The following is a 27506-nucleotide window of genomic DNA, read 5'->3' on the forward strand; positions in this document are numbered from 1 at the left end:
ACCGCCACCTACTGTATTTGTACGTCTTCAAAGTATGTGTTTTTTACGCTATACCGTATTTAAAAAAAAAACAAATAAAAGAAGGGAGAGTGACAAATAAAAACAAAGAGAGAGGAGGGAGAGCTAGAGAAAGGACTTTGAAGGTCTGAAGGACGGGTCGAACGAACGCAGATAATAAATTACCCTCATGAGGGATTAATAAAAAGGAAGCTTACCACAAAGACTTTCCCATACCGGGAGTTGAACCCGGGCCACCTGGGTGAAAACCAGGAATCCTAACCGCTAGACCATATGGGAAACAATTGCTGGTTCTATTGGTCGATTTACCGAGCCACTTCCGTGATTATGTGTTTCGTACTTCTGAGGGCAATCGTGGTCTCTTACAAGCAGCGTCATCAGATCCACGTTGCAAAGATCACATACACTGCTTGGTTAGAACCGGTCAAGCTGATGAGGCTTTCAACAGTGCAACAGGTAGCGTGGCCGAGTGGTCTAAGGCGCTGGATTAAGGCTCCAGTCTCTTCGGAGGCGTGGGTTCAAATCCCACCGCTGCCAGTTCTCACGCCAAGCGTCGAGAGCAAGGAAGTTAGCAGGCTGTGTGATGTCTTCCGTTTGAGTTTAGCTATCATGAAATATATTTTCTAAATTTGGCCCTGGTCATAAACCAACCAGGGATTCTTTACTTCCTCCAAATGGCCTGCCAGCAGGGGCCCGTACGGGAACAACATAAACCACGTTGTTGGCAGGATCCGAAACCTAGGAGTAGTTTTGAGGCCCAAGCGCATAGTTGTAAAGTTCAGAGGGATGGCAATGTCAATCAAGAGTCTGCAGTTGAATACTTATTTACTTTGCAAAGATCGATCGATCGATTGATCGATCGCTCGAAAGAAAGAAATCAAAAGCCATAGGCTTAAAAATGGGGCACTGGCAAAGTAAACAAAATCCCATCACACACTTGAGCAGAAGAAGCCATTACTCTCGGGATTTAAATCTACGTGGGGAGACCCCAAAATAACTCTTTGGCCTCATTAGTCATCCCTGTCAAGGCGTTGCTGAATAATCTGATGTGTTATAAACATCGTGAACTTAGGCTAAAATGCTATGTTGCACCTTACCACCGAAGTACGCTTGTAGTTTGGGAATTTTGTTCACTGACAATTGCCAGAAAACCTTTTTGATTTTGAAAATAGAGCTTATTTGAGCATTTCCTTTACATCGACACACAGCGCCATAGGACCGGACTACTCGGGCTGACTCTGTGGCGCAACGGTAGCGCGTCTGACTCCAGATCAGAAGGTTGCGTGTTCAAATCACGTCAGGGTCATGTACTTTATTGATTCTTGTTATAGTGGGTGACCAGCATTCACTCATTCATGTTTTGGGGCTGTTTCATACCTGTCACTCCGCAATGATGCGACCTGCCAAGAGGATTAGTTCAAATGCACGTCATTTGCATTGGCCTCTAATACTCAACTGTTTGACAGTTTGGCCATTGCCCTCTGAGAGCTTTAGTTGTGAATGAAACTGCATATACACAAGTATAAATCAAATGTAAAGCATGCGACGGCCGGGAATCGAACCCAGGTCAATTGCTTGGAAGGCAGCTATGCTTACCACTATACCACCATCGCAAAGACTCATATGCCTGCAGTGCCGTGTCGCAAATCGGCGCCTGTAATTGATATCTAAAGTTCCATGCACACGGAACATGGTTTGAGAATCATTATAGAAACGTGTTTTTTTGCAGTTTCGCTGGTCGCATTTCTTGTCCGATTTGCATCATTCAGGGGTCCGTCCGCCCCCCCCCCCCCCCCCCCCTCGTGTGATTCTTGCTGTTGCTTTTGGTATTCCGGCGTGTATTTTTCTCCGGAATTTTGGTCAAAGTTGCAATTTTTCCTATATTTTAGAGTGGCGGGATTTCAGTTACACTTCCAGAGTTTGCGCATGAAGTCTTTGTTGTTGTGTTACTTTTAATGGCGGGTGGCCGCCAACTGAAAAGGTGCATTTACCGCCACCTACTGTAATTGTACGTCTTCAAAGTATGTGTTTTTTACGCTATACCGTATTTAAAAAAAAAACAAATAAAAGAAGGGAGAGTGACAAATAAAAACAAAGAGAGAGGAGGGAGAGCTAGAGAAAGGACTTTGAAGGTCTGAAGGACGGGTCGAACGAACGCAGATAATAAATTACCCTCATGAGGGATTAATAAAAAGGAAGCTTACCACAAAGACTTTCCCATACCGGGAGTTGAACCCGGGCCACCTGGGTGAAAACCAGGAATCCTAACCGCTAGACCATATGGGAAACAATTGCTGGTTCTATTGGTCGATTTACCGAGCCACTTCCGTGATTATGTGTTTCGTACTTCTGAGGGCAATCGTGGTCTCTTACAAGCAGCGTCATCAGATCCACGTTGCAAAGATCACATACACTGCTTGGTTAGAACCGGTCAAGCTGATGAGGCTTTCAACAGTGCAACAGGTAGCGTGGCCGAGTGGTCTAAGGCGCTGAATTAAGGCTCCAGTCTCTTCGGAGGCGTGGGTTCAAACCCCACCGCTGCCAGTTCTCACGCCAAGCGTCGAGAGCAAGGAAGTTAGCAGGCTGTGTGATGTCTTCCGTTTGACTTTAGCTATCATGAAATATATTTTCTAAATTTGGCCCTGGTCATAAACCAACCAGGGATTCTTTACTTCCTCCAAATGGCCTGCCAGCAGGGGCCCGTACGGGAACAACATAAACCACGTTGTTGGCAGGATCCGAAACCTAGGAGTAGTTTTGAGGCCCAAGCGCATAGTTGTAAAGTTCAGAGGGATGGCAATGTCAATCAAGAGTCTGCAGTTGAATACTTATTTACTTTGCAAAGATCGATCGATCGATTGATCGATCGCTCGATCGCTCGAAAGAAAGAAATCAAAAGCCATAGGCTTAAAAATGGGGCACTGGCAAAGTAAACAAAATCCCATCACACACTTGAGCAGAAGAAGCCATTACTCTCGGGATTTAAATCTACGTGGGGAGACCCCAAAATAACTCTTTGGCCTCATTAGTCATCCCTGTCAAGGCGTTGCTGAATAATCTGATGTGTTATAAACATCGTGAACTTAGGCTAAAATGCTATGTTGCACCTTACCACCGAAGTACGCTTGTAGTTTGGGAATTTTGTTCACTGACAATTGCCAGAAAACCTTTTTGATTTTGAAAATAGAGCTTATTTGAGCATTTCCTTTACATCGACACACAGCGCCATAGGACCGGACTACTCGGGCTGACTCTGTGGCGCAACGGTAGCGCGTCTGACTCCAGATCAGAAGGTTGCGTGTTCAAATCACGTCAGGGTCATGTACTTTATTGATTCTTGTTATAGTGGGTGACCAGCATTCACTCATTCATGTTTTGGGGCTGTTTCATACCTGTCACTCCGCAATGATGCGACCTGCCAAGAGGATTAGTTCAAATGCACGTCATTTGCATTGGCCTCTAATACTCAACTGTTTGACAGTTTGGCCATTGCCCTCTAAGAGCTTTAGTTGTGAATGAAACTGCATATACACAAGTATAAATCAAATGTAAAGCATGCGACGGCCGGGAATCGAACCCAGGTCAATTGCTTGGAAGGCAGCTATGCTTACCACTATACCACAATTGCAAAGACTCATGCGCCTGCAGTGCCGTGTCGCAAATCGGCGCCTGTAATTGATATCTAAAGTTCCATGCACACGGAACATGGTTTGAGAATCATTATAGAAACGTGTTTTTTTGCACAGTTTCGCTGGTCGCATTTCTTGTCCGATTTGCATCATTCAGGGGTCCGTCCGCCCCCCCCCCCCTCGTGTGATTCTTGCTGTTGCTTTTGGTATTCCGGCGTGTATTTTTCTCCGGAATTTTGGTCAAAGTTGCAATTTTTCCTATATTTTAGAGTGGCGGGATTTCAGTTACACTTCCAGAGTTTGCGCATGAAGTCTTTGTTGTTGTGTTACTTTTAATGGCGGGTGGCCGCCAACTGAAAAGGTGCATTTACCGCCACCTACTGTATTTGTACGTCTTCAAAGTATGTGTTTTTTACGCTATACCGTATTTAAAAAAAAAACAAATAAAAGAAGGGAGAGTGACAAATAAAAACAAAGAGAGAGGAGGGAGAGCTAGAGAAAGGACTTTGAAGGTCTGAAGGACGGGTCGAACGAACGCAGATAATAAATTACCCTCATGAGGGATTAATAAAAAGGAAGCTTACCACAAAGACTTTCCCATACCGGGAGTTGAACCCGGGCCACCTGGGTGAAAACCAGGAATCCTAACCGCTAGACCATATGGGAAACAATTGCTGGTTCTATAGGTCGATTTACCGAGCCACTTCCGTGATTATGTGTTTCGTACTTCTGAGGGCAATCGTGGTCTCTTACAAGCAGCGTCATCAGATCCACGTTGCAAAGATCACATACACTGCTTGGTTAGAACCGGTCAAGCTGATGAGGCTTTCAACAGTGCAACAGGTAGCGTGGCCGAGTGGTCTAAGGCGCTGGATTAAGGCTCCAGTCTCTTCGGAGGCGTGGGTTCAAATCCCACCGCTGCCAGTTCTCACGCCAAGCGTCGAGAGCAAGGAAGTTAGCAGGCTGTGTGATGTCTTCCGTTTGAGTTTAGCTATCATGAAATATATTTTCTAAATTTGGCCCTGGTCATAAACCAACCAGGGATTCTTTACTTCCTCCAAATGGCCTGCCAGCAGGGGCCCGTACGGGAACAACATAAACCACGTTGTTGGCAGGATCCGAAACCTAGGAGTAGTTTTGAGGCCCAAGCGCATAGTTGTAAAGTTCAGAGGGATGGCAATGTCAATCAAGAGTCTGCAGTTGAATACTTATTTACTTTGCAAAGATCGATCGATCGATTGATCGATCGCTCGATCGCTCGAAAGAAAGAAATCAAAAGCCATAGGCTTAAAAATGGGGCACTGGCAAAGTAAACAAAATCCCATCACACACTTGAGCAGAAGAAGCCATTACTCTCGGGATTTAAATCTACGTGGGGAGACCCCAAAATAACTCTTTGGCCTCATTAGTCATCCCTGTCAAGGCGTTGCTGAATAATCTGATGTGTTATAAACATCGTGAACTTAGGCTAAAATGCTATGTTGCACCTTACCACCGAAGTACGCTTGTAGTTTGGGAATTTTGTTCACTGACAATTGCCAGAAAACCTTTTTGATTTTGAAAATAGAGCTTATTTGAGCATTTCCTTTACATCGACACACAGCGCCATAGGACCGGACTACTCGGGCTGACTCTGTGGCGCAACGGTAGCGCGTCTGACTCCAGATCAGAAGGTTGCGTGTTCAAATCACGTCAGGGTCATGTACTTTATTGATTCTTGTTATAGTGGGTGACCAGCATTCACTCATTCATGTTTTGGGGCTGTTTCATACCTGTCACTCCGCAATGATGCGACCTGCCAAGAGGATTAGTTCAAATGCACGTCATTTGCATTGGCCTCTAATACTCAACTGTTTGACAGTTTGGCCATTGCCCTCTAAGAGCTTTAGTTGTGAATGAAACTGCATATACACAAGTATAAATCAAATGTAAAGCATGCGACGGCCGGGAATCGAACCCAGGTCAATTGCTTGGAAGGCAGCTATGCTTACCACTATACCACAATTGCAAAGACTCATGCGCCTGCAGTGCCGTGTCGCAAATCGGCGCCTGTAATTGATATCTAAAGTTCCATGCACACGGAACATGGTTTGAGAATCATTATAGAAACGTGTTTTTTTGCACAGTTTCGCTGGTCGCATTTCTTGTCCGATTTGCATCATTCAGGGGTCCGTCCCCCCCCCCCCCCCCCCCCCTCGTGTGATTCTTGCTGTTGCTTTTGGTATTCCGGCGTGTATTTTTCTCCGGAATTTTGGTCAAAGTTGCAATTTTTCCTATATTTTAGAGTGGCGGGATTTCAGTTACACTTCCAGAGTTTGCGCATGAAGTCTTTGTTGTTGTGTTACTTTTAATGGCGGGTGGCCGCCAACTGAAAAGGTGCATTTACCGCCACCTACTGTATTTGTACGTCTTCAAAGTATGTGTTTTTTACGCTATACCGTATTTAAAAAAAAAACAAATAAAAGAAGGGAGAGTGACAAATAAAAACAAAGAGAGAGGAGGGAGAGCTAGAGAAAGGACTTTGAAGGTCTGAAGGACGGGTCGAACGAACGCAGATAATAAATTACCCTCATGAGGGATTAATAAAAAGGAAGCTTACCACAAAGACTTTCCCATACCGGGAGTTGAACCCGGGCCACCTGGGTGAAAACCAGGAATCCTAACCGCTAGACCATATGGGAAACAATTGCTGGTTCTATTGGTCGATTTACCGAGCCACTTCCGTGATTATGTGTTTCGTACTTCTGAGGGCAATCGTGGTCTCTTACAAGCAGCGTCATCAGATCCACGTTGCAAAGATCACATACACTGCTTGGTTAGAACCGGTCAAGCTGATGAGGCTTTCAACAGTGCAACAGGTAGCGTGGCCGAGTGGTCTAAGGCGCTGGATTAAGGCTCCAGTCTCTTCGGAGGCGTGGGTTCAAATCCCACCGCTGCCAGTTCTCACGCCAAGCGTCGAGAGCAAGGAAGTTAGCAGGCTGTGTGATGTCTTCCGTTTGAGTTTAGCTATCATGAAATATATTTTCTAAATTTGGCCCTGGTCATAAACCAACCAGGGATTCTTTACTTCCTCCAAATGGCCTGCCAGCAGGGGCCCGTACGGGAACAACATAAACCACGTTGTTGGCAGGATCCGAAACCTAGGAGTAGTTTTGAGGCCCAAGCGCATAGTTGTAAAGTTCAGAGGGATGGCAATGTCAATCAAGAGTCTGCAGTTGAATACTTATTTACTTTGCAAAGATCGATCGATCGATTGATCGATCGCTCGAAAGAAAGAAATCAAAAGCCATAGGCTTAAAAATGGGGCACTGGCAAAGTAAACAAAATCCCATCACACACTTGAGCAGAAGAAGCCATTACTCTCGGGATTTAAATCTACGTGGGGAGACCCCAAAATAACTCTTTGGCCTCATTAGTCATCCCTGTCAAGGCGTTGCTGAATAATCTGATGTGTTATAAACATCGTGAACTTAGGCTAAAATGCTATGTTGCACCTTACCACCGAAGTACGCTTGTAGTTTGGGAATTTTGTTCACTGACAATTGCCAGAAAACCTTTTTGATTTTGAAAATAGAGCTTATTTGAGCATTTCCTTTACATCGACACACAGCGCCATAGGACCGGACTACTCGGGCTGACTCTGTGGCGCAACGGTAGCGCGTCTGACTCCAGATCAGAAGGTTGCGTGTTCAAATCACGTCAGGGTCATGTACTTTATTGATTCTTGTTATAGTGGGTGACCAGCATTCACTCATTCATGTTTTGGGGCTGTTTCATACCTGTCACTCCGCAATGATGCGACCTGCCAAGAGGATTAGTTCAAATGCACGTCATTTGCATTGGCCTCTAATACTCAACTGTTTGACAGTTTGGCCATTGCCCTCTGAGAGCTTTAGTTGTGAATGAAACTGCATATACACAAGTATAAATCAAATGTAAAGCATGCGACGGCCGGGAATCGAACCCAGGTCAATTGCTTGGAAGGCAGCTATGCTTACCACTATACCACCATCGCAAAGACTCATATGCCTGCAGTGCCGTGTCGCAAATCGGCGCCTGTAATTGATATCTAAAGTTCCATGCACACGGAACATGGTTTGAGAATCATTATAGAAACGTGTTTTTTTGCAGTTTCGCTGGTCGCATTTCTTGTCCGATTTGCATCATTCAGGGGTCCGTCCGCCCCCCCCCCCCCCCCCCCTCGTGTGATTCTTGCTGTTGCTTTTGGTATTCCGGCGTGTATTTTTCTCCGGAATTTTGGTCAAAGTTGCAATTTTTCCTATATTTTAGAGTGGCGGGATTTCAGTTACACTTCCAGAGTTTGCGCATGAAGTCTTTGTTGTTGTGTTACTTTTAATGGCGGGTGGCCGCCAACTGAAAAGGTGCATTTACCGCCACCTACTGTAATTGTACGTCTTCAAAGTATGTGTTTTTTACGCTATACCGTATTTAAAAAAAAAACAAATAAAAGAAGGGAGAGTGACAAATAAAAACAAAGAGAGAGGAGGGAGAGCTAGAGAAAGGACTTTGAAGGTCTGAAGGACGGGTCGAACGAACGCAGATAATAAATTACCCTCATGAGGGATTAATAAAAAGGAAGCTTACCACAAAGACTTTCCCATACCGGGAGTTGAACCCGGGCCACCTGGGTGAAAACCAGGAATCCTAACCGCTAGACCATATGGGAAACAATTGCTGGTTCTATTGGTCGATTTACCGAGCCACTTCCGTGATTATGTGTTTCGTACTTCTGAGGGCAATCGTGGTCTCTTACAAGCAGCGTCATCAGATCCACGTTGCAAAGATCACATACACTGCTTGGTTAGAACCGGTCAAGCTGATGAGGCTTTCAACAGTGCAACAGGTAGCGTGGCCGAGTGGTCTAAGGCGCTGAATTAAGGCTCCAGTCTCTTCGGAGGCGTGGGTTCAAACCCCACCGCTGCCAGTTCTCACGCCAAGCGTCGAGAGCAAGGAAGTTAGCAGGCTGTGTGATGTCTTCCGTTTGACTTTAGCTATCATGAAATATATTTTCTAAATTTGGCCCTGGTCATAAACCAACCAGGGATTCTTTACTTCCTCCAAATGGCCTGCCAGCAGGGGCCCGTACGGGAACAACATAAACCACGTTGTTGGCAGGATCCGAAACCTAGGAGTAGTTTTGAGGCCCAAGCGCATAGTTGTAAAGTTCAGAGGGATGGCAATGTCAATCAAGAGTCTGCAGTTGAATACTTATTTACTTTGCAAAGATCGATCGATCGATTGATCGATCGCTCGATCGCTCGAAAGAAAGAAATCAAAAGCCATAGGCTTAAAAATGGGGCACTGGCAAAGTAAACAAAATCCCATCACACACTTGAGCAGAAGAAGCCATTACTCTCGGGATTTAAATCTACGTGGGGAGACCCCAAAATAACTCTTTGGCCTCATTAGTCATCCCTGTCAAGGCGTTGCTGAATAATCTGATGTGTTATAAACATCGTGAACTTAGGCTAAAATGCTATGTTGCACCTTACCACCGAAGTACGCTTGTAGTTTGGGAATTTTGTTCACTGACAATTGCCAGAAAACCTTTTTGATTTTGAAAATAGAGCTTATTTGAGCATTTCCTTTACATCGACACACAGCGCCATAGGACCGGACTACTCGGGCTGACTCTGTGGCGCAACGGTAGCGCGTCTGACTCCAGATCAGAAGGTTGCGTGTTCAAATCACGTCAGGGTCATGTACTTTATTGATTCTTGTTATAGTGGGTGACCAGCATTCACTCATTCATGTTTTGGGGCTGTTTCATACCTGTCACTCCGCAATGATGCGACCTGCCAAGAGGATTAGTTCAAATGCACGTCATTTGCATTGGCCTCTAATACTCAACTGTTTGACAGTTTGGCCATTGCCCTCTAAGAGCTTTAGTTGTGAATGAAACTGCATATACACAAGTATAAATCAAATGTAAAGCATGCGACGGCCGGGAATCGAACCCAGGTCAATTGCTTGGAAGGCAGCTATGCTTACCACTATACCACAATTGCAAAGACTCATGCGCCTGCAGTGCCGTGTCGCAAATCGGCGCCTGTAATTGATATCTAAAGTTCCATGCACACGGAACATGGTTTGAGAATCATTATAGAAACGTGTTTTTTTGCACAGTTTCGCTGGTCGCATTTCTTGTCCGATTTGCATCATTCAGGGGTCCGTCCGCCCCCCCCCCCCTCGTGTGATTCTTGCTGTTGCTTTTGGTATTCCGGCGTGTATTTTTCTCCGGAATTTTGGTCAAAGTTGCAATTTTTCCTATATTTTAGAGTGGCGGGATTTCAGTTACACTTCCAGAGTTTGCGCATGAAGTCTTTGTTGTTGTGTTACTTTTAATGGCGGGTGGCCGCCAACTGAAAAGGTGCATTTACCGCCACCTACTGTATTTGTACGTCTTCAAAGTATGTGTTTTTTACGCTATACCGTATTTAAAAAAAAAACAAATAAAAGAAGGGAGAGTGACAAATAAAAACAAAGAGAGAGGAGGGAGAGCTAGAGAAAGGACTTTGAAGGTCTGAAGGACGGGTCGAACGAACGCAGATAATAAATTACCCTCATGAGGGATTAATAAAAAGGAAGCTTACCACAAAGACTTTCCCATACCGGGAGTTGAACCCGGGCCACCTGGGTGAAAACCAGGAATCCTAACCGCTAGACCATATGGGAAACAATTGCTGGTTCTATAGGTCGATTTACCGAGCCACTTCCGTGATTATGTGTTTCGTACTTCTGAGGGCAATCGTGGTCTCTTACAAGCAGCGTCATCAGATCCACGTTGCAAAGATCACATACACTGCTTGGTTAGAACCGGTCAAGCTGATGAGGCTTTCAACAGTGCAACAGGTAGCGTGGCCGAGTGGTCTAAGGCGCTGGATTAAGGCTCCAGTCTCTTCGGAGGCGTGGGTTCAAATCCCACCGCTGCCAGTTCTCACGCCAAGCGTCGAGAGCAAGGAAGTTAGCAGGCTGTGTGATGTCTTCCGTTTGAGTTTAGCTATCATGAAATATATTTTCTAAATTTGGCCCTGGTCATAAACCAACCAGGGATTCTTTACTTCCTCCAAATGGCCTGCCAGCAGGGGCCCGTACGGGAACAACATAAACCACGTTGTTGGCAGGATCCGAAACCTAGGAGTAGTTTTGAGGCCCAAGCGCATAGTTGTAAAGTTCAGAGGGATGGCAATGTCAATCAAGAGTCTGCAGTTGAATACTTATTTACTTTGCAAAGATCGATCGATCGATTGATCGATCGCTCGATCGCTCGAAAGAAAGAAATCAAAAGCCATAGGCTTAAAAATGGGGCACTGGCAAAGTAAACAAAATCCCATCACACACTTGAGCAGAAGAAGCCATTACTCTCGGGATTTAAATCTACGTGGGGAGACCCCAAAATAACTCTTTGGCCTCATTAGTCATCCCTGTCAAGGCGTTGCTGAATAATCTGATGTGTTATAAACATCGTGAACTTAGGCTAAAATGCTATGTTGCACCTTACCACCGAAGTACGCTTGTAGTTTGGGAATTTTGTTCACTGACAATTGCCAGAAAACCTTTTTGATTTTGAAAATAGAGCTTATTTGAGCATTTCCTTTACATCGACACACAGCGCCATAGGACCGGACTACTCGGGCTGACTCTGTGGCGCAACGGTAGCGCGTCTGACTCCAGATCAGAAGGTTGCGTGTTCAAATCACGTCAGGGTCATGTACTTTATTGATTCTTGTTATAGTGGGTGACCAGCATTCACTCATTCATGTTTTGGGGCTGTTTCATACCTGTCACTCCGCAATGATGCGACCTGCCAAGAGGATTAGTTCAAATGCACGTCATTTGCATTGGCCTCTAATACTCAACTGTTTGACAGTTTGGCCATTGCCCTCTAAGAGCTTTAGTTGTGAATGAAACTGCATATACACAAGTATAAATCAAATGTAAAGCATGCGACGGCCGGGAATCGAACCCAGGTCAATTGCTTGGAAGGCAGCTATGCTTACCACTATACCACAATTGCAAAGACTCATGCGCCTGCAGTGCCGTGTCGCAAATCGGCGCCTGTAATTGATATCTAAAGTTCCATGCACACGGAACATGGTTTGAGAATCATTATAGAAACGTGTTTTTTTGCACAGTTTCGCTGGTCGCATTTCTTGTCCGATTTGCATCATTCAGGGGTCCGTCCGCCCCCCCCCCCCTCGTGTGATTCTTGCTGTTGCTTTTGGTATTCCGGCGTGTATTTTTCTCCGGAATTTTGGTCAAAGTTGCAATTTTTCCTATATTTTAGAGTGGCGGGATTTCAGTTACACTTCCAGAGTTTGCGCATGAAGTCTTTGTTGTTGTGTTACTTTTAATGGCGGGTGGCCGCCAACTGAAAAGGTGCATTTACCGCCACCTACTGTATTTGTACGTCTTCAAAGTATGTGTTTTTTACGCTATACCGTATTTAAAAAAAAAACAAATAAAAGAAGGGAGAGTGACAAATAAAAACAAAGAGAGAGGAGGGAGAGCTAGAGAAAGGACTTTGAAGGTCTGAAGGACGGGTCGAACGAACGCAGATAATAAATTACCCTCATGAGGGATTAATAAAAAGGAAGCTTACCACAAAGACTTTCCCATACCGGGAGTTGAACCCGGGCCACCTGGGTGAAAACCAGGAATCCTAACCGCTAGACCATATGGGAAACAATTGCTGGTTCTATAGGTCGATTTACCGAGCCACTTCCGTGATTATGTGTTTCGTACTTCTGAGGGCAATCGTGGTCTCTTACAAGCAGCGTCATCAGATCCACGTTGCAAAGATCACATACACTGCTTGGTTAGAACCGGTCAAGCTGATGAGGCTTTCAACAGTGCAACAGGTAGCGTGGCCGAGTGGTCTAAGGCGCTGGATTAAGGCTCCAGTCTCTTCGGAGGCGTGGGTTCAAATCCCACCGCTGCCAGTTCTCACGCCAAGCGTCGAGAGCAAGGAAGTTAGCAGGCTGTGTGATGTCTTCCGTTTGAGTTTAGCTATCATGAAATATATTTTCTAAATTTGGCCCTGGTCATAAACCAACCAGGGATTCTTTACTTCCTCCAAATGGCCTGCCAGCAGGGGCCCGTACGGGAACAACATAAACCACGTTGTTGGCAGGATCCGAAACCTAGGAGTAGTTTTGAGGCCCAAGCGCATAGTTGTAAAGTTCAGAGGGATGGCAATGTCAATCAAGAGTCTGCAGTTGAATACTTATTTACTTTGCAAAGATCGATCGATCGATTGATCGATCGCTCGATCGCTCGAAAGAAAGAAATCAAAAGCCATAGGCTTAAAAATGGGGCACTGGCAAAGTAAACAAAATCCCATCACACACTTGAGCAGAAGAAGCCATTACTCTCGGGATTTAAATCTACGTGGGGAGACCCCAAAATAACTCTTTGGCCTCATTAGTCATCCCTGTCAAGGCGTTGCTGAATAATCTGATGTGTTATAAACATCGTGAACTTAGGCTAAAATGCTATGTTGCACCTTACCACCGAAGTACGCTTGTAGTTTGGGAATTTTGTTCACTGACAATTGCCAGAAAACCTTTTTGATTTTGAAAATAGAGCTTATTTGAGCATTTCCTCTACATCGACACAGAGCGCCATAGGACCGGACTACTCGGGCTGACTCTGTGGCGCAACGGTAGCGCGTCTAACTCCAGATCAGAAGGTTGCGTGTTCAAATCACGTCAGGGTCATGTACTTTATTGATTCTTGTTATAGTGGGAGACCAGCATTCACTCATTCATGTTTTGGGGCTGTTTCATACCTGTCACTCCGCAATGATGCGACCTGCCAAGAGGATTAGTTCAAATGCACGTCATTTGCATTGGCCTCTAATACTCAACTGTTTGACAGTTTGGCCATTGCCCTCTGAGAGCTTTAGTTGTGAATGAAACAGCATATACACAAGTATAAATCAAATGTAAAGCATGCGACGGCCGGGAATCGAACCCAGGTCAATTGCTTGGAAGGCAGCTATGCTTACCACTATAACACCATCGCAAAGACTCATGCGCCTGCAGTGCCGTGTCGCAAATCGGCGCCTGTAATTGATATCTAAAGTTCCATGCACACGGAACATGGTTTGAGAATCATTATAGAAACGTGTTTTTTTGCACAGTTTCGCTGGTCGCATTTCTTGTCCGATTTGCATCATTCAGGGGTCCGTCCGCCCCCCCCCCCCTCGTGTGATTCTTGCTGTTGCTTTTGGTATTCCGGCGTGTATTTTTCTCCGGAATTTTGGTCAAAGTTGCAATTTTTCCTATATTTTAGAGTGGCGGGATTTCAGTTACACTTCCAGAGTTTGCGCATGAAGTCTTTGTTGTTGTGTTACTTTTAATGGCGGGTGGCCGCCAACTGAAAAGGTGCATTTACCGCCACCTACTGTATTTGTACGTCTTCAAAGTATGTGTTTTTTACGCTATACCGTATTTAAAAAAAAAACAAATAAAAGAAGGGAGAGTGACAAATAAAAACAAAGAGAGAGGAGGGAGAGCTAGAGAAAGGACTTTGAAGGTCTGAAGGACGGGTCGAACGAACGCAGATAATAAATTACCCTCATGAGGGATTAATAAAAAGGAAGCTTACCACAAAGACTTTCCCATACCGGGAGTTGAACCCGGGCCAACTGGGTGAAAACCAGGAATCCTAACCGCTAGACCATATGGGAAACAATTGCTTGTTCTATTGGTCGATTTACCGAGCCACTTCCGTGATTATGTGTTTCGTACTTCTGAGGGCAATCGTGGTCTCTTACAAGCAGCGTCATCAGATCCACGTTGCAAAGATCACATACACTGCTTGGTTAGAACCGGTCAAGCTGATGAGGCTTTCAACAGTGCAACAGGTAGCGTGGCCAAGTGGTCTAAGGCGCTGGATTAAGGCTCCAGTCTCTTCGGAGGCGTGGGTTCAAATCCCACCGCTGCCAGTTCTCACGCCAAGCGTCGAGAGCAAGGAAGTTGACAGGCTGTGTGATGTCTTCCGTTTGAGTTTAGCTATCATGAAATATATTTTCTAAATTTGGCCCTGGTCATAAACCAACCAGGGATTCTTTACTTCCTCCAAATGGCCTGCCAGCAGGGGCCCGTACGGGAACAACATAAACCACGTTGTTGGCAGGATCCGAAACCTAGGAGTAGTTTTGAGGCCCAAGCGCATAGTTGTAAAGTTCAGAGGGATGGCAATGTCAATCAAGAGTCTGCAGTTGAATACTTATTTACTTTGCAAAGATCGATCGATCGATTGATCGATCGCTCGATCGCTCGAAAGAAAGAAATCAAAAGCCATAGGCTTAAAAATGGGGCACTGGCAAAGTAAACAAAATCCCATCACACACTTGAGCAGAAGAAGCCATTACTCTCGGGATTTAAATCTACGTGGGGAGACCCTAAAATAACTCTTTGGCCTCATTAGTCATCCCTGTCAAGGCGTTGCTGAATAATCTGATGTGTTATAAACATCGTGAACTTAGGCTAAAATGCTATGTTGCACCTTACCACCGAAGTACGCTTGTAGTTTGGGAATTTTGTTCACTGACAATTGCCAGAAAACCTTTTTGATTTTGAAAATAGAGCTTATTTGAGCATTTCCTCTACATCGACACAGAGCGCCATAGGACCGGACTACTCGGGCTGACTCTGTGGCGCAACGGTAGCGCGTCTGACTCCAGATCAGAAGGTTGCGTGTTTAAATCACGTCAGGGTCATGTACTTTATTGATTCTTGTTATAGTGGGTGACCAGCATTCACTCATTCATGTTTTGGGGCTGTTTCATACCTGTCACTCCGCAATGATGCGACCTGCCAAGAGGATTAGTTCAAATGCACGTCATTTGCATTGGCCTCTAATACTCAACTGTTTGACAGTTTGGCCATTGCCCTCTGAGAGCTTTAGTTGTGAATGAAACAGCATATACACAAGTATAAATCAAATGTAAAGCATGCGATGGCCGGGAATCGAACCCAGGTCAATTGCTTGGAAGGCAGCTATGCTTACCACTATACCACCATCGCAAAGACTCACGTACTTGCAGTGCCGTGTCGCAAATCGGCGCCTGTAATTGATATCTAAAGTTCCATGCACACGGAACATGGTTTGAGAATCATTATAGAAACGTGTTTTTTTGCACAGTTTCGCAGGTCGCATTTCTTGTCCGATTTGCATCATTCAGGGGTCCGTCCGCCCCCCCCCCCTCGTGTGATTCTTGCTGTTGCTTTTGGTATTCCGGCGTGTATTTTTCTCCGGAATTTTGGTCAAAGTTGCAATTTTTCCTATATTTTAGAGTGGCGGGATTTCAGTTACACTTCCAGAGTTTGCGCATGAAGTCTTTGTTGTTGTGTTACTTTTAATGGCGGGTGGCCGCCAACTGAAAAGGTGCATTTACCGCCACCTACTGTATTTGTACGTCTTCAAAGTATGTGTTTTTTACGCTATACCGTATTTAAAAAAAAAACAAATAAAAGAAGGGAGAGTGACAAATAAAAACAAAGAGAGAGGAGGGAGAGCTAGAGAAAGGACTTTGAAGGTCTGAAGGACGGGTCGAACGAACGCAGATAATAAATTACCCTCATGAGGGATTAATAAAAAGGAAGCTTACCACAAAGACTTTCCCATACCGGGAGTTGAACCCGGGCCACCTGGGTGAAAACCAGGAATCCTAACCGCTAGACCATATGGGAAACAATTGCTGGTTCTATTGGTCGATTTACCGAGCCACTTCCGTGATTATGTGTTTCGTACTTCTGAGGGCAATCGTGGTCTCTTACAAGCAGCGTCATCAGATCCACGTTGCAAAGATCACATACACTGCTTGGTTAGAACCGGTCAAGCTGATGAGGCTTTCAATAGTGCAACAGGTAGCGTGGCCGAGTGGTCTAAGGCGCTGGATTAAGGCTCCAGTCTCTTCGGAGGCGTGGGTTCAAATCCCACCGCTGCCAGTTCTCACGCCAAGCGTCGAGAGCAAGGAAGTTAGCAGGCTGTGTGATGTCTTCCGTTTGAGTTTAGCTATCATGAAATATATTTTCTAAATTTGGCCCTGGTCATAAACCAACCAGGGATTCTTTACTTCCTCCAAATGGCCTGCCAGCAGGGGCCCGTACGGGAACAACATAAACCACGTTGTTGGCAGGATCCGAAACCTAGGAGTAGTTTTGAGGCCCAAGCGCATAGTTGTAAAGTTCAGAGGGATGGCAATGTCAATCAAGAGTCTGCAGTTGAATACTTATTTACTTTGCAAAGATCGATCGATCGATTGATCGATCGCTCGAAAGAAAGAAATCAAAAGCCATAGGCTTAAAAATGGGGCACTGGCAAAGTAAACAAAATCCCATCACACACTTGAGCAGAAGAAGCCATTACTCTCGGGATTTAAATCTACGTGGGGAGACCCCAAAATAACTCTTTGGCCTCATTAGTCATCCCTGTCAAGGCGTTGCTGAATAATCTGATGTGTTATAAACATCGTGAACTTAGGCTAAAATGCTATGTTGCACCTTACCACCGAAGTACGCTTGTAGTTTGGGAATTTTGTTCACTGACAATTGCCAGAAAACCTTTTTGATTTTGAAAATAGAGCTTATTTGAGCATTTCCTTTACATCGACACACAGCGCCATAGGACCGGACTACTCGGGCTGACTCTGTGGCGCAACGGTAGCGCGTCTGACTCCAGATCAGAAGGTTGCGTGTTCAAATCACGTCAGGGTCATGTACTTTATTGATTCTTGTTATAGTGGGTGACCAGCATTCACTCATTCATGTTTTGGGGCTGTTTCATACCTGTCACTCCGCAATGATGCGACCTGCCAAGAGGATTAGTTCAAATGCACGTCATTTGCATTGGCCTCTAATACTCAACTGTTTGACAGTTTGGCCATTGCCCTCTGAGAGCTTTAGTTGTGAATGAAACTGCATATACACAAGTATAAATCAAATGTAAAGCATGCGACGGCCGGGAATCGAACCCAGGTCAATTGCTTGGAAGGCAGCTATGCTTACCACTATACCACCATCGCAAAGACTCATATGCCTGCAGTGCCGTGTCGCAAATCGGCGCCTGTAATTGATATCTAAAGTTCCATGCACACGGAACATGGTTTGAGAATCATTATAGAAACGTGTTTTTTTGCAGTTTCGCTGGTCGCATTTCTTGTCCGATTTGCATCATTCAGGGGTCCGTCCGCCCCCCCCCCCCCCCCCCCCTCGTGTGATTCTTGCTGTTGCTTTTGGTATTCCGGCGTGTATTTTTCTCCGGAATTTTGGTCAAAGTTGCAATTTTTCCTATATTTTAGAGTGGCGGGATTTCAGTTACACTTCCAGAGTTTGCGCATGAAGTCTTTGTTGTTGTGTTACTTTTAATGGCGGGTGGCCGCCAACTGAAAAGGTGCATTTACCGCCACCTACTGTAATTGTACGTCTTCAAAGTATGTGTTTTTTACGCTATACCGTATTTAAAAAAAAAACAAATAAAAGAAGGGAGAGTGACAAATAAAAACAAAGAGAGAGGAGGGAGAGCTAGAGAAAGGACTTTGAAGGTCTGAAGGACGGGTCGAACGAACGCAGATAATAAATTACCCTCATGAGGGATTAATAAAAAGGAAGCTTACCACAAAGACTTTCCCATACCGGGAGTTGAACCCGGGCCACCTGGGTGAAAACCAGGAATCCTAACCGCTAGACCATATGGGAAACAATTGCTGGTTCTATTGGTCGATTTACCGAGCCACTTCCGTGATTATGTGTTTCGTACTTCTGAGGGCAATCGTGGTCTCTTACAAGCAGCGTCATCAGATCCACGTTGCAAAGATCACATACACTGCTTGGTTAGAACCGGTCAAGCTGATGAGGCTTTCAACAGTGCAACAGGTAGCGTGGCCGAGTGGTCTAAGGCGCTGAATTAAGGCTCCAGTCTCTTCGGAGGCGTGGGTTCAAACCCCACCGCTGCCAGTTCTCACGCCAAGCGTCGAGAGCAAGGAAGTTAGCAGGCTGTGTGATGTCTTCCGTTTGACTTTAGCTATCATGAAATATATTTTCTAAATTTGGCCCTGGTCATAAACCAACCAGGGATTCTTTACTTCCTCCAAATGGCCTGCCAGCAGGGGCCCGTACGGGAACAACATAAACCACGTTGTTGGCAGGATCCGAAACCTAGGAGTAGTTTTGAGGCCCAAGCGCATAGTTGTAAAGTTCAGAGGGATGGCAATGTCAATCAAGAGTCTGCAGTTGAATACTTATTTACTTTGCAAAGATCGATCGATCGATTGATCGATCGCTCGATCGCTCGAAAGAAAGAAATCAAAAGCCATAGGCTTAAAAATGGGGCACTGGCAAAGTAAACAAAATCCCATCACACACTTGAGCAGAAGAAGCCATTACTCTCGGGATTTAAATCTACGTGGGGAGACCCCAAAATAACTCTTTGGCCTCATTAGTCATCCCTGTCAAGGCGTTGCTGAATAATCTGATGTGTTATAAACATCGTGAACTTAGGCTAAAATGCTATGTTGCACCTTACCACCGAAGTACGCTTGTAGTTTGGGAATTTTGTTCACTGACAATTGCCAGAAAACCTTTTTGATTTTGAAAATAGAGCTTATTTGAGCATTTCCTTTACATCGACACACAGCGCCATAGGACCGGACTACTCGGGCTGACTCTGTGGCGCAACGGTAGCGCGTCTGACTCCAGATCAGAAGGTTGCGTGTTCAAATCACGTCAGGGTCATGTACTTTATTGATTCTTGTTATAGTGGGTGACCAGCATTCACTCATTCATGTTTTGGGGCTGTTTCATACCTGTCACTCCGCAATGATGCGACCTGCCAAGAGGATTAGTTCAAATGCACGTCATTTGCATTGGCCTCTAATACTCAACTGTTTGACAGTTTGGCCATTGCCCTCTAAGAGCTTTAGTTGTGAATGAAACTGCATATACACAAGTATAAATCAAATGTAAAGCATGCGACGGCCGGGAATCGAACCCAGGTCAATTGCTTGGAAGGCAGCTATGCTTACCACTATACCACAATTGCAAAGACTCATGCGCCTGCAGTGCCGTGTCGCAAATCGGCGCCTGTAATTGATATCTAAAGTTCCATGCACACGGAACATGGTTTGAGAATCATTATAGAAACGTGTTTTTTTGCACAGTTTCGCTGGTCGCATTTCTTGTCCGATTTGCATCATTCAGGGGTCCGTCCGCCCCCCCCCCCCTCGTGTGATTCTTGCTGTTGCTTTTGGTATTCCGGCGTGTATTTTTCTCCGGAATTTTGGTCAAAGTTGCAATTTTTCCTATATTTTAGAGTGGCGGGATTTCAGTTACACTTCCAGAGTTTGCGCATGAAGTCTTTGTTGTTGTGTTACTTTTAATGGCGGGTGGCCGCCAACTGAAAAGGTGCATTTACCGCCACCTACTGTATTTGTACGTCTTCAAAGTATGTGTTTTTTACGCTATACCGTATTTAAAAAAAAAACAAATAAAAGAAGGGAGAGTGACAAATAAAAACAAAGAGAGAGGAGGGAGAGCTAGAGAAAGGACTTTGAAGGTCTGAAGGACGGGTCGAACGAACGCAGATAATAAATTACCCTCATGAGGGATTAATAAAAAGGAAGCTTACCACAAAGACTTTCCCATACCGGGAGTTGAACCCGGGCCACCTGGGTGAAAACCAGGAATCCTAACCGCTAGACCATATGGGAAACAATTGCTGGTTCTATAGGTCGATTTACCGAGCCACTTCCGTGATTATGTGTTTCGTACTTCTGAGGGCAATCGTGGTCTCTTACAAGCAGCGTCATCAGATCCACGTTGCAAAGATCACATACACTGCTTGGTTAGAACCGGTCAAGCTGATGAGGCTTTCAACAGTGCAACAGGTAGCGTGGCCGAGTGGTCTAAGGCGCTGGATTAAGGCTCCAGTCTCTTCGGAGGCGTGGGTTCAAATCCCACCGCTGCCAGTTCTCACGCCAAGCGTCGAGAGCAAGGAAGTTAGCAGGCTGTGTGATGTCTTCCGTTTGAGTTTAGCTATCATGAAATATATTTTCTAAATTTGGCCCTGGTCATAAACCAACCAGGGATTCTTTACTTCCTCCAAATGGCCTGCCAGCAGGGGCCCGTACGGGAACAACATAAACCACGTTGTTGGCAGGATCCGAAACCTAGGAGTAGTTTTGAGGCCCAAGCGCATAGTTGTAAAGTTCAGAGGGATGGCAATGTCAATCAAGAGTCTGCAGTTGAATACTTATTTACTTTGCAAAGATCGATCGATCGATTGATCGATCGCTCGATCGCTCGAAAGAAAGAAATCAAAAGCCATAGGCTTAAAAATGGGGCACTGGCAAAGTAAACAAAATCCCATCACACACTTGAGCAGAAGAAGCCATTACTCTCGGGATTTAAATCTACGTGGGGAGACCCCAAAATAACTCTTTGGCCTCATTAGTCATCCCTGTCAAGGCGTTGCTGAATAATCTGATGTGTTATAAACATCGTGAACTTAGGCTAAAATGCTATGTTGCACCTTACCACCGAAGTACGCTTGTAGTTTGGGAATTTTGTTCACTGACAATTGCCAGAAAACCTTTTTGATTTTGAAAATAGAGCTTATTTGAGCATTTCCTTTACATCGACACACAGCGCCATAGGACCGGACTACTCGGGCTGACTCTGTGGCGCAACGGTAGCGCGTCTGACTCCAGATCAGAAGGTTGCGTGTTCAAATCACGTCAGGGTCATGTACTTTATTGATTCTTGTTATAGTGGGTGACCAGCATTCACTCATTCATGTTTTGGGGCTGTTTCATACCTGTCACTCCGCAATGATGCGACCTGCCAAGAGGATTAGTTCAAATGCACGTCATTTGCATTGGCCTCTAATACTCAACTGTTTGACAGTTTGGCCATTGCCCTCTAAGAGCTTTAGTTGTGAATGAAACTGCATATACACAAGTATAAATCAAATGTAAAGCATGCGACGGCCGGGAATCGAACCCAGGTCAATTGCTTGGAAGGCAGCTATGCTTACCACTATACCACAATTGCAAAGACTCATGCGCCTGCAGTGCCGTGTCGCAAATCGGCGCCTGTAATTGATATCTAAAGTTCCATGCACACGGAACATGGTTTGAGAATCATTATAGAAACGTGTTTTTTTGCACAGTTTCGCTGGTCGCATTTCTTGTCCGATTTGCATCATTCAGGGGTCCGTCCGCCCCCCCCCCCCTCGTGTGATTCTTGCTGTTGCTTTTGGTATTCCGGCGTGTATTTTTCTCCGGAATTTTGGTCAAAGTTGCAATTTTTCCTATATTTTAGAGTGGCGGGATTTCAGTTACACTTCCAGAGTTTGCGCATGAAGTCTTTGTTGTTGTGTTACTTTTAATGGCGGGTGGCCGCCAACTGAAAAGGTGCATTTACCGCCACCTACTGTATTTGTACGTCTTCAAAGTATGTGTTTTTTACGCTATACCGTATTTAAAAAAAAAACAAATAAAAGAAGGGAGAGTGACAAATAAAAACAAAGAGAGAGGAGGGAGAGCTAGAGAAAGGACTTTGAAGGTCTGAAGGACGGGTCGAACGAACGCAGATAATAAATTACCCTCATGAGGGATTAATAAAAAGGAAGCTTACCACAAAGACTTTCCCATACCGGGAGTTGAACCCGGGCCACCTGGGTGAAAACCAGGAATCCTAACCGCTAGACCATATGGGAAACAATTGCTGGTTCTATAGGTCGATTTACCGAGCCACTTCCGTGATTATGTGTTTCGTACTTCTGAGGGCAATCGTGGTCTCTTACAAGCAGCGTCATCAGATCCACGTTGCAAAGATCACATACACTGCTTGGTTAGAACCGGTCAAGCTGATGAGGCTTTCAACAGTGCAACAGGTAGCGTGGCCGAGTGGTCTAAGGCGCTGGATTAAGGCTCCAGTCTCTTCGGAGGCGTGGGTTCAAATCCCACCGCTGCCAGTTCTCACGCCAAGCGTCGAGAGCAAGGAAGTTAGCAGGCTGTGTGATGTCTTCCGTTTGAGTTTAGCTATCATGAAATATATTTTCTAAATTTGGCCCTGGTCATAAACCAACCAGGGATTCTTTACTTCCTCCAAATGGCCTGCCAGCAGGGGCCCGTACGGGAACAACATAAACCACGTTGTTGGCAGGATCCGAAACCTAGGAGTAGTTTTGAGGCCCAAGCGCATAGTTGTAAAGTTCAGAGGGATGGCAATGTCAATCAAGAGTCTGCAGTTGAATACTTATTTACTTTGCAAAGATCGATCGATCGATTGATCGATCGCTCGATCGCTCGAAAGAAAGAAATCAAAAGCCATAGGCTTAAAAATGGGGCACTGGCAAAGTAAACAAAATCCCATCACACACTTGAGCAGAAGAAGCCATTACTCTCGGGATTTAAATCTACGTGGGGAGACCCCAAAATAACTCTTTGGCCTCATTAGTCATCCCTGTCAAGGCGTTGCTGAATAATCTGATGTGTTATAAACATCGTGAACTTAGGCTAAAATGCTATGTTGCACCTTACCACCGAAGTACGCTTGTAGTTTGGGAATTTTGTTCACTGACAATTGCCAGAAAACCTTTTTGATTTTGAAAATAGAGCTTATTTGAGCATTTCCTCTACATCGACACAGAGCGCCATAGGACCGGACTACTCGGGCTGACTCTGTGGCGCAACGGTAGCGCGTCTAACTCCAGATCAGAAGGTTGCGTGTTCAAATCACGTCAGGGTCATGTACTTTATTGATTCTTGTTATAGTGGGAGACCAGCATTCACTCATTCATGTTTTGGGGCTGTTTCATACCTGTCACTCCGCAATGATGCGACCTGCCAAGAGGATTAGTTCAAATGCACGTCATTTGCATTGGCCTCTAATACTCAACTGTTTGACAGTTTGGCCATTGCCCTCTGAGAGCTTTAGTTGTGAATGAAACAGCATATACACAAGTATAAATCAAATGTAAAGCATGCGACGGCCGGGAATCGAACCCAGGTCAATTGCTTGGAAGGCAGCTATGCTTACCACTATAACACCATCGCAAAGACTCATGCGCCTGCAGTGCCGTGTCGCAAATCGGCGCCTGTAATTGATATCTAAAGTTCCATGCACACGGAACATGGTTTGAGAATCATTATAGAAACGTGTTTTTTTGCACAGTTTCGCTGGTCGCATTTCTTGTCCGATTTGCATCATTCAGGGGTCCGTCCGCCCCCCCCCCCCTCGTGTGATTCTTGCTGTTGCTTTTGGTATTCCGGCGTGTATTTTTCTCCGGAATTTTGGTCAAAGTTGCAATTTTTCCTATATTTTAGAGTGGCGGGATTTCAGTTACACTTCCAGAGTTTGCGCATGAAGTCTTTGTTGTTGTGTTACTTTTAATGGCGGGTGGCCGCCAACTGAAAAGGTGCATTTACCGCCACCTACTGTATTTGTACGTCTTCAAAGTATGTGTTTTTTACGCTATACCGTATTTAAAAAAAAAACAAATAAAAGAAGGGAGAGTGACAAATAAAAACAAAGAGAGAGGAGGGAGAGCTAGAGAAAGGACTTTGAAGGTCTGAAGGACGGGTCGAACGAACGCAGATAATAAATTACCCTCATGAGGGATTAATAAAAAGGAAGCTTACCACAAAGACTTTCCCATACCGGGAGTTGAACCCGGGCCAACTGGGTGAAAACCAGGAATCCTAACCGCTAGACCATATGGGAAACAATTGCTTGTTCTATTGGTCGATTTACCGAGCCACTTCCGTGATTATGTGTTTCGTACTTCTGAGGGCAATCGTGGTCTCTTACAAGCAGCGTCATCAGATCCACGTTGCAAAGATCACATACACTGCTTGGTTAGAACCGGTCAAGCTGATGAGGCTTTCAACAGTGCAACAGGTAGCGTGGCCAAGTGGTCTAAGGCGCTGGATTAAGGCTCCAGTCTCTTCGGAGGCGTGGGTTCAAATCCCACCGCTGCCAGTTCTCACGCCAAGCGTCGAGAGCAAGGAAGTTGACAGGCTGTGTGATGTCTTCCGTTTGAGTTTAGCTATCATGAAATATATTTTCTAAATTTGGCCCTGGTCATAAACCAACCAGGGATTCTTTACTTCCTCCAAATGGCCTGCCAGCAGGGGCCCGTACGGGAACAACATAAACCACGTTGTTGGCAGGATCCGAAACCTAGGAGTAGTTTTGAGGCCCAAGCGCATAGTTGTAAAGTTCAGAGGGATGGCAATGTCAATCAAGAGTCTGCAGTTGAATACTTATTTACTTTGCAAAGATCGATCGATCGATTGATCGATCGCTCGATCGCTCGAAAGAAAGAAATCAAAAGCCATAGGCTTAAAAATGGGGCACTGGCAAAGTAAACAAAATCCCATCACACACTTGAGCAGAAGAAGCCATTACTCTCGGGATTTAAATCTACGTGGGGAGACCCTAAAATAACTCTTTGGCCTCATTAGTCATCCCTGTCAAGGCGTTGCTGAATAATCTGATGTGTTATAAACATCGTGAACTTAGGCTAAAATGCTATGTTGCACCTTACCACCGAAGTACGCTTGTAGTTTGGGAATTTTGTTCACTGACAATTGCCAGAAAACCTTTTTGATTTTGAAAATAGAGCTTATTTGAGCATTTCCTCTACATCGACACAGAGCGCCATAGGACCGGACTACTCGGGCTGACTCTGTGGCGCAACGGTAGCGCGTCTGACTCCAGATCAGAAGGTTGCGTGTTTAAATCACGTCAGGGTCATGTACTTTATTGATTCTTGTTATAGTGGGTGACCAGCATTCACTCATTCATGTTTTGGGGCTGTTTCATACCTGTCACTCCGCAATGATGCGACCTGCCAAGAGGATTAGTTCAAATGCACGTCATTTGCATTGGCCTCTAATACTCAACTGTTTGACAGTTTGGCCATTGCCCTCTGAGAGCTTTAGTTGTGAATGAAACAGCATATACACAAGTATAAATCAAATGTAAAGCATGCGATGGCCGGGAATCGAACCCAGGTCAATTGCTTGGAAGGCAGCTATGCTTACCACTATACCACCATCGCAAAGACTCACGTACTTGCAGTGCCGTGTCGCAAATCGGCGCCTGTAATTGATATCTAAAGTTCCATGCACACGGAACATGGTTTGAGAATCATTATAGAAACGTGTTTTTTTGCACAGTTTCGCTGGTCGCATTTCTTGTCCGATTTGCATCATTCAGGGGTCCGTCCGCCCCCCCCCCCTCGTGTGATTCTTGCTGTTGCTTTTGGTATTCCGGCGTGTATTTTTCTCCGGAATTTTGGTCAAAGTTGCAATTTTTCCTATATTTTAGAGTGGCGGGATTTCAGTTACACTTCCAGAGTTTGCGCATGAAGTCTTTGTTGTTGTGTTACTTTTAATGGCGGGTGGCCGCCAACTGAAAAGGTGCATTTACCGCCACCTACTGTATTTGTACGTCTTCAAAGTATGTGTTTTTTACGCTATACCGTATTTAAAAAAAAAACAAATAAAAGAAGGGAGAGTGACAAATAAAAACAAAGAGAGAGGAGGGAGAGCTAGAGAAAGGACTTTGAAGGTCTGAAGGACGGGTCGAACGAACGCAGATAATAAATTACCCTCATGAGGGATTAATAAAAAGGAAGCTTACCACAAAGACTTTCCCATACCGGGAGTTGAACCCGGGCCACCTGGGTGAAAACCAGGAATCCTAACCGCTAGACCATATGGGAAACAATTGCTGGTTCTATTGGTCGATTTACCGAGCCACTTCCGTGATTATGTGTTTCGTACTTCTGAGGGCAATCGTGGTCTCTTACAAGCAGCGTCATCAGATCCACGTTGCAAAGATCACATACACTGCTTGGTTAGAACCGGTCAAGCTGATGAGGCTTTCAATAGTGCAACAGGTAGCGTGGCCGAGTGGTCTAAGGCGCTGGATTAAGGCTCCAGTCTCTTCGGAGGCGTGGGTTCAAATCCCACCGCTGCCAGTTCTCACGCCAAGCGTCGAGAGCAAGGAAGTTAGCAGGCTGTGTGATGTCTTCCGTTTGAGTTTAGCTATCATGAAATATATTTTCTAAATTTGGCCCTGGTCATAAACCAACCAGGGATTCTTTACTTCCTCCAAATGGCCTGCCAGCAGGGGCCCGTACGGGAACAACATAAACCACGTTGTTGGCAGGATCCGAAACCTAGGAGTAGTTTTGAGGCCCAAGCGCATAGTTGTAAAGTTCAGAGGGATGGCAATGTCAATCAAGAGTCTGCAGTTGAATACTTATTTACTTTGCAAAGATCGATCGATCGATTGATCGATCGCTCGAAAGAAAGAAATCAAAAGCCATAGGCTTAAAAATGGGGCACTGGCAAAGTAAACAAAATCCCATCACACACTTGAGCAGAAGAAGCCATTACTCTCGGGATTTAAATCTACGTGGGGAGACCCCAAAATAACTCTTTGGCCTCATTAGTCATCCCTGTCAAGGCGTTGCTGAATAATCTGATGTGTTATAAACATCGTGAACTTAGGCTAAAATGCTATGTTGCACCTTACCACCGAAGTACGCTTGTAGTTTGGGAATTTTGTTCACTGACAATTGCCAGAAAACCTTTTTGATTTTGAAAATAGAGCTTATTTGAGCATTTCCTTTACATCGACACACAGCGCCATAGGACCGGACTACTCGGGCTGACTCTGTGGCGCAACGGTAGCGCGTCTGACTCCAGATCAGAAGGTTGCGTGTTCAAATCACGTCAGGGTCATGTACTTTATTGATTCTTGTTATAGTGGGTGACCAGCATTCACTCATTCATGTTTTGGGGCTGTTTCA

General features: G+C 45.1%; 45 non-coding genes across 45 annotated transcripts; 28 read left to right on the top strand and 17 right to left on the bottom strand.

The window, feature by feature from the left end:
• Nucleotides 1-225: 225 nt before the first annotated feature.
• trnae-uuc (transfer RNA glutamic acid (anticodon UUC)) lies at nucleotides 226-297 on the bottom strand. Its single transcript has one exon. It is a non-coding gene; the product is annotated as a tRNA-Glu (tRNA).
• Nucleotides 298-473: 176 nt separating this feature from the next.
• Nucleotides 474-555, top strand: trnal-aag (transfer RNA leucine (anticodon AAG)). Its single transcript has one exon. It is a non-coding gene; the product is annotated as a tRNA-Leu (tRNA).
• A 697-nt stretch (nucleotides 556-1252) lies between these two features.
• Nucleotides 1253-1324, top strand: trnaw-cca (transfer RNA tryptophan (anticodon CCA)). Its single transcript has one exon. It is a non-coding gene; the product is annotated as a tRNA-Trp (tRNA).
• A 235-nt stretch (nucleotides 1325-1559) lies between these two features.
• trnag-ucc (transfer RNA glycine (anticodon UCC)) lies at nucleotides 1560-1631 on the bottom strand. The gene has a single exon. It is a non-coding gene; the product is annotated as a tRNA-Gly (tRNA).
• A 601-nt stretch (nucleotides 1632-2232) lies between these two features.
• trnae-uuc (transfer RNA glutamic acid (anticodon UUC)) lies at nucleotides 2233-2304 on the bottom strand. Its single transcript has one exon. It is a non-coding gene; the product is annotated as a tRNA-Glu (tRNA).
• A 176-nt stretch (nucleotides 2305-2480) lies between these two features.
• On the top strand, nucleotides 2481-2562 carry trnal-aag (transfer RNA leucine (anticodon AAG)). Its single transcript has one exon. It is a non-coding gene; the product is annotated as a tRNA-Leu (tRNA).
• Nucleotides 2563-3267: 705 nt separating this feature from the next.
• trnaw-cca (transfer RNA tryptophan (anticodon CCA)) lies at nucleotides 3268-3339 on the top strand. The gene has a single exon. It is a non-coding gene; the product is annotated as a tRNA-Trp (tRNA).
• A 902-nt stretch (nucleotides 3340-4241) lies between these two features.
• Nucleotides 4242-4313, bottom strand: trnae-uuc (transfer RNA glutamic acid (anticodon UUC)). Its single transcript has one exon. It is a non-coding gene; the product is annotated as a tRNA-Glu (tRNA).
• Nucleotides 4314-4489: 176 nt separating this feature from the next.
• Nucleotides 4490-4571, top strand: trnal-aag (transfer RNA leucine (anticodon AAG)). Its single transcript has one exon. It is a non-coding gene; the product is annotated as a tRNA-Leu (tRNA).
• A 705-nt stretch (nucleotides 4572-5276) lies between these two features.
• On the top strand, nucleotides 5277-5348 carry trnaw-cca (transfer RNA tryptophan (anticodon CCA)). Its single transcript has one exon. It is a non-coding gene; the product is annotated as a tRNA-Trp (tRNA).
• Nucleotides 5349-6256: 908 nt separating this feature from the next.
• trnae-uuc (transfer RNA glutamic acid (anticodon UUC)) lies at nucleotides 6257-6328 on the bottom strand. The gene has a single exon. It is a non-coding gene; the product is annotated as a tRNA-Glu (tRNA).
• A 176-nt stretch (nucleotides 6329-6504) lies between these two features.
• Nucleotides 6505-6586, top strand: trnal-aag (transfer RNA leucine (anticodon AAG)). The gene has a single exon. It is a non-coding gene; the product is annotated as a tRNA-Leu (tRNA).
• A 697-nt stretch (nucleotides 6587-7283) lies between these two features.
• Nucleotides 7284-7355, top strand: trnaw-cca (transfer RNA tryptophan (anticodon CCA)). Its single transcript has one exon. It is a non-coding gene; the product is annotated as a tRNA-Trp (tRNA).
• Nucleotides 7356-8262: 907 nt separating this feature from the next.
• trnae-uuc (transfer RNA glutamic acid (anticodon UUC)) lies at nucleotides 8263-8334 on the bottom strand. The gene has a single exon. It is a non-coding gene; the product is annotated as a tRNA-Glu (tRNA).
• A 176-nt stretch (nucleotides 8335-8510) lies between these two features.
• trnal-aag (transfer RNA leucine (anticodon AAG)) lies at nucleotides 8511-8592 on the top strand. Its single transcript has one exon. It is a non-coding gene; the product is annotated as a tRNA-Leu (tRNA).
• Nucleotides 8593-9297: 705 nt separating this feature from the next.
• trnaw-cca (transfer RNA tryptophan (anticodon CCA)) lies at nucleotides 9298-9369 on the top strand. The gene has a single exon. It is a non-coding gene; the product is annotated as a tRNA-Trp (tRNA).
• A 902-nt stretch (nucleotides 9370-10271) lies between these two features.
• On the bottom strand, nucleotides 10272-10343 carry trnae-uuc (transfer RNA glutamic acid (anticodon UUC)). Its single transcript has one exon. It is a non-coding gene; the product is annotated as a tRNA-Glu (tRNA).
• A 176-nt stretch (nucleotides 10344-10519) lies between these two features.
• On the top strand, nucleotides 10520-10601 carry trnal-aag (transfer RNA leucine (anticodon AAG)). The gene has a single exon. It is a non-coding gene; the product is annotated as a tRNA-Leu (tRNA).
• A 705-nt stretch (nucleotides 10602-11306) lies between these two features.
• trnaw-cca (transfer RNA tryptophan (anticodon CCA)) lies at nucleotides 11307-11378 on the top strand. The gene has a single exon. It is a non-coding gene; the product is annotated as a tRNA-Trp (tRNA).
• Nucleotides 11379-12280: 902 nt separating this feature from the next.
• On the bottom strand, nucleotides 12281-12352 carry trnae-uuc (transfer RNA glutamic acid (anticodon UUC)). Its single transcript has one exon. It is a non-coding gene; the product is annotated as a tRNA-Glu (tRNA).
• A 176-nt stretch (nucleotides 12353-12528) lies between these two features.
• trnal-aag (transfer RNA leucine (anticodon AAG)) lies at nucleotides 12529-12610 on the top strand. The gene has a single exon. It is a non-coding gene; the product is annotated as a tRNA-Leu (tRNA).
• A 705-nt stretch (nucleotides 12611-13315) lies between these two features.
• Nucleotides 13316-13387, top strand: trnaw-cca (transfer RNA tryptophan (anticodon CCA)). Its single transcript has one exon. It is a non-coding gene; the product is annotated as a tRNA-Trp (tRNA).
• A 902-nt stretch (nucleotides 13388-14289) lies between these two features.
• trnae-uuc (transfer RNA glutamic acid (anticodon UUC)) lies at nucleotides 14290-14361 on the bottom strand. Its single transcript has one exon. It is a non-coding gene; the product is annotated as a tRNA-Glu (tRNA).
• A 176-nt stretch (nucleotides 14362-14537) lies between these two features.
• On the top strand, nucleotides 14538-14619 carry trnal-aag (transfer RNA leucine (anticodon AAG)). The gene has a single exon. It is a non-coding gene; the product is annotated as a tRNA-Leu (tRNA).
• Nucleotides 14620-15324: 705 nt separating this feature from the next.
• Nucleotides 15325-15396, top strand: trnaw-cca (transfer RNA tryptophan (anticodon CCA)). The gene has a single exon. It is a non-coding gene; the product is annotated as a tRNA-Trp (tRNA).
• Nucleotides 15397-15631: 235 nt separating this feature from the next.
• On the bottom strand, nucleotides 15632-15703 carry trnag-ucc (transfer RNA glycine (anticodon UCC)). Its single transcript has one exon. It is a non-coding gene; the product is annotated as a tRNA-Gly (tRNA).
• A 594-nt stretch (nucleotides 15704-16297) lies between these two features.
• On the bottom strand, nucleotides 16298-16369 carry trnae-uuc (transfer RNA glutamic acid (anticodon UUC)). Its single transcript has one exon. It is a non-coding gene; the product is annotated as a tRNA-Glu (tRNA).
• A 176-nt stretch (nucleotides 16370-16545) lies between these two features.
• Nucleotides 16546-16627, top strand: trnal-aag (transfer RNA leucine (anticodon AAG)). The gene has a single exon. It is a non-coding gene; the product is annotated as a tRNA-Leu (tRNA).
• Nucleotides 16628-17324: 697 nt separating this feature from the next.
• trnaw-cca (transfer RNA tryptophan (anticodon CCA)) lies at nucleotides 17325-17396 on the top strand. The gene has a single exon. It is a non-coding gene; the product is annotated as a tRNA-Trp (tRNA).
• Nucleotides 17397-18304: 908 nt separating this feature from the next.
• trnae-uuc (transfer RNA glutamic acid (anticodon UUC)) lies at nucleotides 18305-18376 on the bottom strand. The gene has a single exon. It is a non-coding gene; the product is annotated as a tRNA-Glu (tRNA).
• A 176-nt stretch (nucleotides 18377-18552) lies between these two features.
• On the top strand, nucleotides 18553-18634 carry trnal-aag (transfer RNA leucine (anticodon AAG)). Its single transcript has one exon. It is a non-coding gene; the product is annotated as a tRNA-Leu (tRNA).
• Nucleotides 18635-19339: 705 nt separating this feature from the next.
• Nucleotides 19340-19411, top strand: trnaw-cca (transfer RNA tryptophan (anticodon CCA)). Its single transcript has one exon. It is a non-coding gene; the product is annotated as a tRNA-Trp (tRNA).
• Nucleotides 19412-20313: 902 nt separating this feature from the next.
• Nucleotides 20314-20385, bottom strand: trnae-uuc (transfer RNA glutamic acid (anticodon UUC)). The gene has a single exon. It is a non-coding gene; the product is annotated as a tRNA-Glu (tRNA).
• Nucleotides 20386-20561: 176 nt separating this feature from the next.
• trnal-aag (transfer RNA leucine (anticodon AAG)) lies at nucleotides 20562-20643 on the top strand. The gene has a single exon. It is a non-coding gene; the product is annotated as a tRNA-Leu (tRNA).
• A 705-nt stretch (nucleotides 20644-21348) lies between these two features.
• trnaw-cca (transfer RNA tryptophan (anticodon CCA)) lies at nucleotides 21349-21420 on the top strand. Its single transcript has one exon. It is a non-coding gene; the product is annotated as a tRNA-Trp (tRNA).
• Nucleotides 21421-22322: 902 nt separating this feature from the next.
• trnae-uuc (transfer RNA glutamic acid (anticodon UUC)) lies at nucleotides 22323-22394 on the bottom strand. Its single transcript has one exon. It is a non-coding gene; the product is annotated as a tRNA-Glu (tRNA).
• A 176-nt stretch (nucleotides 22395-22570) lies between these two features.
• On the top strand, nucleotides 22571-22652 carry trnal-aag (transfer RNA leucine (anticodon AAG)). Its single transcript has one exon. It is a non-coding gene; the product is annotated as a tRNA-Leu (tRNA).
• Nucleotides 22653-23357: 705 nt separating this feature from the next.
• Nucleotides 23358-23429, top strand: trnaw-cca (transfer RNA tryptophan (anticodon CCA)). The gene has a single exon. It is a non-coding gene; the product is annotated as a tRNA-Trp (tRNA).
• A 902-nt stretch (nucleotides 23430-24331) lies between these two features.
• Nucleotides 24332-24403, bottom strand: trnae-uuc (transfer RNA glutamic acid (anticodon UUC)). The gene has a single exon. It is a non-coding gene; the product is annotated as a tRNA-Glu (tRNA).
• A 176-nt stretch (nucleotides 24404-24579) lies between these two features.
• trnal-aag (transfer RNA leucine (anticodon AAG)) lies at nucleotides 24580-24661 on the top strand. The gene has a single exon. It is a non-coding gene; the product is annotated as a tRNA-Leu (tRNA).
• Nucleotides 24662-25366: 705 nt separating this feature from the next.
• On the top strand, nucleotides 25367-25438 carry trnaw-cca (transfer RNA tryptophan (anticodon CCA)). The gene has a single exon. It is a non-coding gene; the product is annotated as a tRNA-Trp (tRNA).
• A 235-nt stretch (nucleotides 25439-25673) lies between these two features.
• On the bottom strand, nucleotides 25674-25745 carry trnag-ucc (transfer RNA glycine (anticodon UCC)). Its single transcript has one exon. It is a non-coding gene; the product is annotated as a tRNA-Gly (tRNA).
• Nucleotides 25746-26339: 594 nt separating this feature from the next.
• On the bottom strand, nucleotides 26340-26411 carry trnae-uuc (transfer RNA glutamic acid (anticodon UUC)). The gene has a single exon. It is a non-coding gene; the product is annotated as a tRNA-Glu (tRNA).
• Nucleotides 26412-26587: 176 nt separating this feature from the next.
• trnal-aag (transfer RNA leucine (anticodon AAG)) lies at nucleotides 26588-26669 on the top strand. Its single transcript has one exon. It is a non-coding gene; the product is annotated as a tRNA-Leu (tRNA).
• Nucleotides 26670-27366: 697 nt separating this feature from the next.
• On the top strand, nucleotides 27367-27438 carry trnaw-cca (transfer RNA tryptophan (anticodon CCA)). The gene has a single exon. It is a non-coding gene; the product is annotated as a tRNA-Trp (tRNA).
• The last annotated feature ends 68 nt before the right edge of the window (nucleotides 27439-27506 follow it).

Source organism: Eucyclogobius newberryi, unplaced genomic scaffold, assembly GCF_026437365.1.
Source record: "Eucyclogobius newberryi isolate DKJ021-1_F unplaced genomic scaffold, fEucNew1.0.hap1 SCAF_11, whole genome shotgun sequence".
In the NCBI taxonomy this organism is placed as follows: Eukaryota; Metazoa; Chordata; class Actinopteri; order Gobiiformes; family Gobiidae; genus Eucyclogobius; species Eucyclogobius newberryi.